Below are 8495 nucleotides of genomic sequence, written 5' to 3' on the forward strand. Positions count from 1 at the left end.
TGCTTCATGTGACCGTGAGCGCGGCTCCGACTGCCCGTGCACACGTAAAGGGGTACAAAAGTGCGCCCCTTCTTTTGTACACCGACAATCTATTTAGCTCGACAATATTAGATTGTTAGCTTGATTTAGCTGGTACATATTTCTCTAGTGGGCCTGTATTTTTAAGAAAAAAATGTAGGGTTATCCATCAATCCTATGAACATTTATTAAGTTTGATTTCATTTTGATAATGAATTTGTGCAGAATGAGATGATGCAAGTTGGAGGGAATGAGGCGGTGTCACCGCTTCCCCTGGTAAATGGGTTTAGTGCCAAAAAAATCATATGAATTTGAGCTTAAATGTTTCAATACGATTAAATTGGGCGTGGATGCTTAGAGCATCTCCGGCCGTTCGCCCCCAGGGGCTAGAAAAAAGCGCCGCTTGGGGGCGAACCGGCGATATTTTCAGCATGCGGGCGATCAGGTTCCCAGCTACCGCCCCTAGGTCGCCCCCAGACGCCCTTTTTGTAAAAATTTTAAAAAATACATTCGGCCAAAATTCGGCAAACATGACATAGATTCGGCGATATTTAGGCGTTTCATAGTTTTTTAATATAAAAACATATAATCTACTAAAAGAAGAAAGCAAAGGGCTGGTACCATGCCTACAGGTCGAAGAACCTGCTGAAGGCGTCGTAGTCGCCGCCATGGTCGTCCTCCTTCTGCTTCTTCACACCGCTGCTGGACCCCTGCCCGAGGTCACCCTGGCGGACTGGTTTGGCCGGCGGTGACGGTGCCTCGTCGTCGCTGTCCTCGAGGATGACGACGCCTCCCTCATCGCGACCACGGCGTCGTGCGGCGATCTCCTCTAGGGCGCGGCACTGGCGCTCCATCTCCAGCCGCGCCCAGTCCTCCCACACCCACTTCATGGCGGCCTCGTCGTTGAGTGCGCCCATGTCAGCGTGCTCGCTCTTCACGGGGGCGAGCCCCAGCTCTGTCTTCGGTTTGACGAGGCGGGAGGTGCTCGAGGAGGCGCCACCCATGAGGAATCAATGGAAGGCTGACCTGCGGGAGCCTTGGCATTGATTCCTCGCGGGAAACCGAGATGATGAGGACGGCGAGGCGCGGGGGTCGCTGACTTGGCGGGTCCTCCGACGCCAGCTTCAGGCCTAACCGGCGAAAATTGGGTTCCTGGGGGCGTGACTGGGCCTTTTTTGAGCGCCGGCGCTAGAAAATGGCCTTGAGGGGGGGGGGGGGGCTGTTGGGGGTGCGGCTGAAGATGCTCTTAGAGTGACACAACACATGCCTTGGCATGGCATGGTGAACGAGCCTTCCTATAGCTTCTGCGTGGTCCCATCATGATTGAAAAAACTAAAGCTACTAGTCGTCAACCCGTGCACATGCACGGGCTAGCACAATCGAATGCAAACATCTTGGTGATTAATATAGTTTAGAAAAATAGTAGGTCATATAGATCACTGCATTTAATAAGAGGAATGGACAATCTAAGCAAGTCAGTTAGAACACCTTATTAATATTGTACCTACAGATATGAATGGACAATATAAGAAACTGAGCATCTGAAAACTTGTAGTGCAATTCGGCCACAAACTTACCAATAAGCTCCAGATGGACCCAAGGTAAAATAATAGATCAAACAATGCACTAATGATCAGGTTTAAGATCACATATGCTTTTACAATGGCATTTTTAAGATTCAAAATGCTAATATTGATAGTCTCTTAATATGATCTAGTACTGAGCTTGACACTTGGTAACATATTACTCTGAAGACAGTAAAAAGTCATCTTGTACATTGTATTGGAAATGAAGGATAGTGGGACATCACAAAATTAGAATCTTGCAACTTATATAGAAATATAGACGCATGCTTAAATTTCAACGAATACATGCATTTTTTAATATGAAAAATATTCCTAATATTTTACTAACATAGCAGACATACAAAGGAATCATTCATCATCCACTATTTAAGTGGCCATGAGCCCCATGAGCATGCATCATCCACTATTTAAGTGGCCATGAGCCCCATGAGATCGAATCGACATTTGGAACTTCATAATATTGTAGTAACATAGGAGGCGTACAAAACAACAATACATCATTCGCTATTGAACTGGCAGTGAGACCTATGGGCAACAATATAAATTTGGAAGTTGTTAATAATGCATGTAGATTTATATCCTTCTATCTATTTTCTTTCGTATCCCCATCATTGGAGTAAAATGAAATACACTTTAGTATTTATAGCTGCAAGGTATGATGTGGCCAGCTACCAAACATTGATAAATTTGACCCAGATAATAGTAAACCTTTTTATCAAGCAATCAACCACATAGTGTATCATAGAGAGAAAGAGAAAGATATGATGGACAAATTGTCATATTTAAAAGATAGTTTTCACACCATCCCAAAAGCTATTCTAAATAGCAGTGAGGTCCCTGGGTTACCTTCCCAGATAATGCTGATCTCGAAATTTATCCATATATAACTAATAAACATGTATTGAAATTGAGAGCTATGGTTGCTTCTGTTTCAGGCAAGAGGCCATGGTGTATATCCATATATCTAGGAACCAAACATGTCTTGAAAGTGTCAATGCAAGATATGGGGGTCACCATTGTATTAAATATTTTTTCATTAGAACTTACAACTTATTTATGAATTATGGACATTAAGGGCACACTGTCACTGGAAATAAAGCAGAACAATCAAGCTAAATGAAACACATAGATTAGGTAATTCTGGAAGGGAAATTACAACTCGCTCTGGTCATATACAACTTCCTTCAACATATACCTTTAGCGCCATTGTCGATCAAGGCCTCTTCTCTAATGTTAACCACTCGTTGCAAATTTTATCCAAACACTAATTGGTTTGATCGATGAAATCTAGTCTTGGAATTGGTTGTTATTGCAAAAAGAAGCTCAGATGGTTACATTTAAATCATCTTTTACATGAAAACACTGAAAAACTGGCATACTTCTTATTGTAATAATTCATATGCAAAAAGTAACAGATGATTGAAGCATCCGATCCTGATTTAAATGGAAATTAGAATAAATCATGTCAAAGAATTAATCCAACTTTGCGCTACAACAGCCTTATTATGTCAGTATATATCCATATTAAGTTGGAAATTAAGGAGATCTACTGAGTATTACCTTGGCTGTATGACCTGAGTGCATATATAAATCTCCTCAAGCCTAGTTAATATGGATGGAGTCCTCATCGTCTAAAAAAAATCATAATCCTTAGAAATTGTCAACGCCAGAAAGAAAATAATCACAGCCAGTACTTTGTAATATGCAGAAGGAATAGAGTTTATCCGGTTTTTAAATCTGACAGAAGAATTGGTGAGCATGCTATTGAGCTATAGTATCAATGAAAGGAAATAGCCAATGGAACAAACTAATACATCTAGAAGAAATTTAGCATCCAATTTATCACATAAGGGAACTGAAGCTCAAGCAAAGATAAGGTCTATATCAAGGCCACGCAACACTCGGCAACAATCAGCCGAGTTAATAGCCAGATGCTAATAGATTGTTGCAAAGAAAACCTGGGGATGGTAATGTGTAGATGGATGGTCCAGGAAGAGCGACAACATGTATACATATATACATTTGTAAATACACATAGTGATTACTAATCTGAAGTAATTACCCACAACATTTGACTCATGCTGCAGGGCAGAAATCGGCGCATACTTAGCAAGTTGAGTTACTGTTACAACTGGAAACATGCGTGCAAATTCAGGTAAAAGATAATTTCTCCATCATCCAAATGCATGATTATAAAAATATTTTATGAAACTGAAAGATAATTGTTAAGATAGGAAATCAACATATTATTGTCACACTCCTACATTGCTTCAGCTTAGTAAAACCAAAAAATGCTTGATCATTCAGCAACTTGTTTGGAACTCAAGCTAAAAGTTTGCGTGGCTTCAAATCTTCTTAGGTGAAATGACCAAATATATGTGTTATATTTGGTCGTCAGTTTAGATTCTTGACTAAGCCAGTGAATATATTACAAAAGACAGGATTACTTAAATTAGTATACTCAAGTTATCCAAGCATAGCAAGAAAATAATGGAAGAATCTGTCAATAAACAAATATAAGCGCATGTTCATTGTACAGAGAAACAATGGATTTATACATTGATTTCCCCCTAAAAAAAAGATGTAATTACATGGCAACACGAAGAGGAATACAGAGAGGTAGAAACCTATGGAGAGGTCAGTCAATTTGGTACCTACATAAGCCAAAATTCAAGTTAAACCTGCAATAGAAAGAGCAGTTGCAATGTGATCAACGACGCGACCATACTGAAATTGCAGGTGGTTAAAATAATTTAAAATTCTTGATAAAGAGTACACATCATATTTTCAATTTAGCTACAAATAGTATGTCAGTGATTAAGTTAGCTCATATATTTTTCTTACGTTTGCTAGTTTAGAGTACTGTCTGAAGACACAACTGTCATGTTTCGCTGACAATATTTGGATCATTATAAACGTACATAGCTCGCCACTTTAAATAAGGAAATCAAAAAAGGGAATTGTCATATCATGGCTAAAAATATATTATCATATCTGTATAGGTAGCATCTATAAAATCTGAATCCTTGAACTTCAAAAGAAAGATCATGCATATTGTTACAAATGGACCTAGAAAAAATGGATTCCATGATTGATGTAAATGCAGTTAACACACTCTTACTGCCGGGTGAAATTTTATGCGATGCAGACCACCTAGTTGGCTCTCATCTTCTCCCCCATATAATCTGATAAACAGAAGTGTTGATGAGACGTTATGGATCAACATGATAGGTCCAGAGATTATGTGACCGCATTGGAGGCTTGCTGTAGTTGATACGATTTGCAGTAGCAGTTACCATGGTAGTAGAGCACAAAGCTTGGCAAACGTTAGAGCACGCATGGGTTACTGTGGCACTTGGCACGTGCACCCTGCAGTGCAGTATCGACCGTGTAATAGCCATTGGCTATGGCAGCCATAGCCTCAATTAATCGATGGCCTGGACAGGACGCACTGCAAGGATCCTCTTTCCTATTGAAAACATGAGTTACAGGACAACATGAGGTTCCCAATCCTTGTGTTTTCTCTCTCTTTTCACTACAGATTGATCACAGTTCAGGCAAATTCTTTCTTCCGAAGTCGCGCTGAGCAATGAGTCTAGCTCAATTTCATTATTTATTGGCGACTGCATTCATTTACATCACAGATGAAAACCACAGAGCAAACCAATTGTAAGTGGGTCAAAGTTTTTATGAACCTGTGATTAGATGAATGGCTGAAAGCACCTGCCCGACAACCTGTAGATATCTACAACATCTGACGCCTAATATAAGAGAACTAAACTGAAAAATCTGATATGGGCGAACGCAGAACTAAAACTGCTCCGTTCAAAATCATGTATCGTAGAAAGTGCAAATAATGAGTCGATTTCCAACGCTGAGAGTCTGAGACTGTTCTGAAATATCATCTAAGCCATTAGTAAATGTACAGAACGTAACTAAAACTTAATGAAGATAGCAAATCGAACTTTTTCCAAAGTTTTTAAGTCACATAGGGGGTAAAATTTCAAAGCGCATTAAGCTTGCAAGCAGAAGACAAAGTAATTAAAGGAGTAGGTAATCCATACGTACATTAGATTTTGAAGGTACATATAATAAGGTGCTTGGAAGTTGTTTCAGCCTCCTTTACTGGATGCTCGGCAGTTGTTTCGGCGAGATGCCGGAAGCCTTTAGCTTTCACTAACATCTCCGTCCAGATGGCCTGATTCCTTGCGCCCTCACGTCATTGTTATGGGAGTATAATATATTATGGAAATTCTGATGGTAGTTGAGAAGGCCGCGAGCTTGTATCCATGACTTGCACAGTTGCAGCAAAAGATATGCGCTTGTGATTGGATCTACGCCGGCATCTTCCACAGTCCACAGGTTGAACTCGAGACATTGGCTGCTCCTTCCCGACCACGGGACCATCCAGAATTGCAGAGAGATGGCGATAAAGGAATCTGCAAAGAGAAAATATTGAGCATGGGAGATGAGAGATTAGACGGAGATTAATTACATGCTAGATAAGGAAAGCTCGTCCTTTAAGATCTCTTACTTTTTTTCCCAAGATTCTGAGAGAATTGATTGCGTCAAGAGACAAAATCTGTGATGGCCTCAATCGTGTCCTTCAAGGATGGGAGATGAACTCGATTAGGGCCTGGAGTGTGACCTGCAGTGCCACCAGTCCAACGCGATTCCTCAACTCCCTCGATGGAAGACATAGGCGGGAGGGCATAGGAGGCGGAGGAGGAAGATAGCCCAACGGGGCAGAAGAGCTTTGGGGAATAAGAGTTTTGTATTGACAGGGAATTCAGCGGGGACTCCATAAGGGATACAACACGCATTTTTTTTTTAGGCTCATAAACGCAGAATTTTTGAGGGACTCATAACACGCAGATTAGTTGTGAAGATTTTCTAATGACGTGGGAATTTAGACAGAGAATTATATGATTTGATCTCCACCGTTATAACATGGTCCCACCAGTTGTGAAGATTTTCCAATTGACGGGTTGATCTTCACCGTTATAACATGGTCCCATCAGATTAACAGTTCTTAATTACTAATTAACATGAGAATTTATTGGGAGTCTGTAATTAGTATAAGTGTGTGTGTGTGTGTATATATATATATATATATATATATATATATATATATATATATATAATAGAGAGGATTCAAAATCACAACCTCGCTGGAAGTAAATATTAGGGTAGTTATTGCATATTTATCTTCAATAAAAAATTGAATTCAAAATTTTGTTTGAATACCTTTGAGAGAAAAATCCTTAACTTTTGAAATATTCCGGTAACCAGTTCTTACAGCTTTCTCGGTGAAACCATGTCCACGAAAAATAAAACCTTGATTTTTTTATTGAGAAATAAAACCTTGATGAGCACCCAAAGCTCCGACTTCCTGTGCACCACTCACATGCCTACACCTAGCCCATCAATATGAGAACATTGTTGCAATTGAACTGAAAATCCTGGAGGCAATGTCATGCAATGAATGACTAAACTTAGCATCACACAAGAGCATCTTCAATAGATGATCCAAAATTTGGCGGTCAAAACCGGAGATGTAAAATTTGGACCGTCAAAAGTGCGTTTTGGAGCTCCGAAAAAAGCTCAACTCCAACAAATGGTCCAAATTGATGGTCCAAAAAAGCAACTCCAATAAATGGTCCAAAATGAAGATGTAAATTTCTTAAAACGACAAACTACTAGTCCATTCAACATAGTTCAAGCATCAAATTCAACATAGTTTACTACTAGATAAACTACTCCTCATCGTCGGAGCTGCGCCTAGAACTCCTCCTTCTCCGGGTCGTCGCACCCCTCCTCCTCCTCCTCCTCCTCCTCCGAGAAGTCTGCCCAGTCCTCCTCGGAAGAGGACTCAATGGGGATCACCGTCGAGGGACCGGCCTCATCCTCCTTCTTCGCCCCCTTCTTCTTCTGCTCCGCCTCACGCTTCTAGTAGTACTCCAGCTCGGCCTGGACGTACTCCGGATGCTCCCGAGAAAACCTCTCCATCGCCTCCTTGTCGGTCTCGCCGGCACTGACGACAACCAACGGCTTCTTCGTCGAGATCTCCTTCATCTTGATGCCCTGCGGCACAAGCATCTCCGCTTCCGCCCGACTCTCGATCTCTGGGAAGTTGAGGTGCTCCCGAGGCCTCTCGGCATGCCACATCGCCACGTCGTAGGCACGCGTGGCCTCGTGGGTGGAGGGGTACGTGCCGATCCACCAACGCCTCCCGGCATCGGAGAACTCCACTCCGAAGTTACCGGAGGGCTTCTGCCTCACGCCGAAGAAGCCTGACTTGTCCTTCGGCATCTTCTTCGGCGCCATCGGAGAGCGGTGAGAGCGGTGGAGCGGTTGCGGCATGCGGCCGGGGCGGTGGCGGACGGAGTCGGGCGGGGCGGAGCTGCGGGGTGGCGGCGGCGTGCGGGGCGGTGGCGGACGGAGCCGGGGCGGGTCGGAGCTACGATGGGCGGGCCGGGGCCGGGCGGAGCTGCGGCGGGTCAGAGCTGCGGCGGACGGGGTGGGGCGGACGGGGCGGCGGCGTGCGCTGCGGCCACGGCCGGATCCGCGGCGGGCGGGCGGCGGGGCGGCGTGGAAACAGCGGCGGGGGGCGGGGCGGTGGCGGACGGGCGGGAGGTTGCGGGCGGGCGGGCGAGAAAGGAAAGGAACTGGCGGTTGGGCGTTCGCGGGGGCGCCTGATTTTAGACCAGATGCACCTCGTGATGTAAATTTGCACCGCGAGATGTTGTATTTTACATTACGAGGAGACTGCGGTCCAATTTTTTTAACATATAGACCGTCTGTTGGAGCTGCGTTTTTGGCCTCAGACAGTCCAAAAGTTAGTTACTTTTACATTTGGACCATCTATTAGAGATGCTCTTATATCTTCAT

At 43.2% G+C, this 8495-nt stretch overlaps 1 long non-coding RNA gene across 1 annotated transcript; it reads right to left on the bottom strand.

The window, feature by feature from the left end:
* Window positions 1–5550: 5550 nt before the first annotated feature.
* LOC123141062 (uncharacterized) lies at window positions 5551–6352 on the bottom strand. Its single transcript, XR_006470141.1, has 2 exons — window positions 6139–6352; window positions 5551–6043 (listed from the first exon to the last, which is right to left on the bottom strand). It is a non-coding gene; the product is annotated as an uncharacterized lncRNA (long non-coding RNA).
* Between the last annotated feature and the right edge of the window lie 2143 nt (window positions 6353–8495).

This window comes from Triticum aestivum, chromosome 6D (assembly GCF_018294505.1).
Source record: "Triticum aestivum cultivar Chinese Spring chromosome 6D, IWGSC CS RefSeq v2.1, whole genome shotgun sequence".
In the NCBI taxonomy this organism is placed as follows: Eukaryota; Viridiplantae; Streptophyta; class Magnoliopsida; order Poales; family Poaceae; genus Triticum; species Triticum aestivum.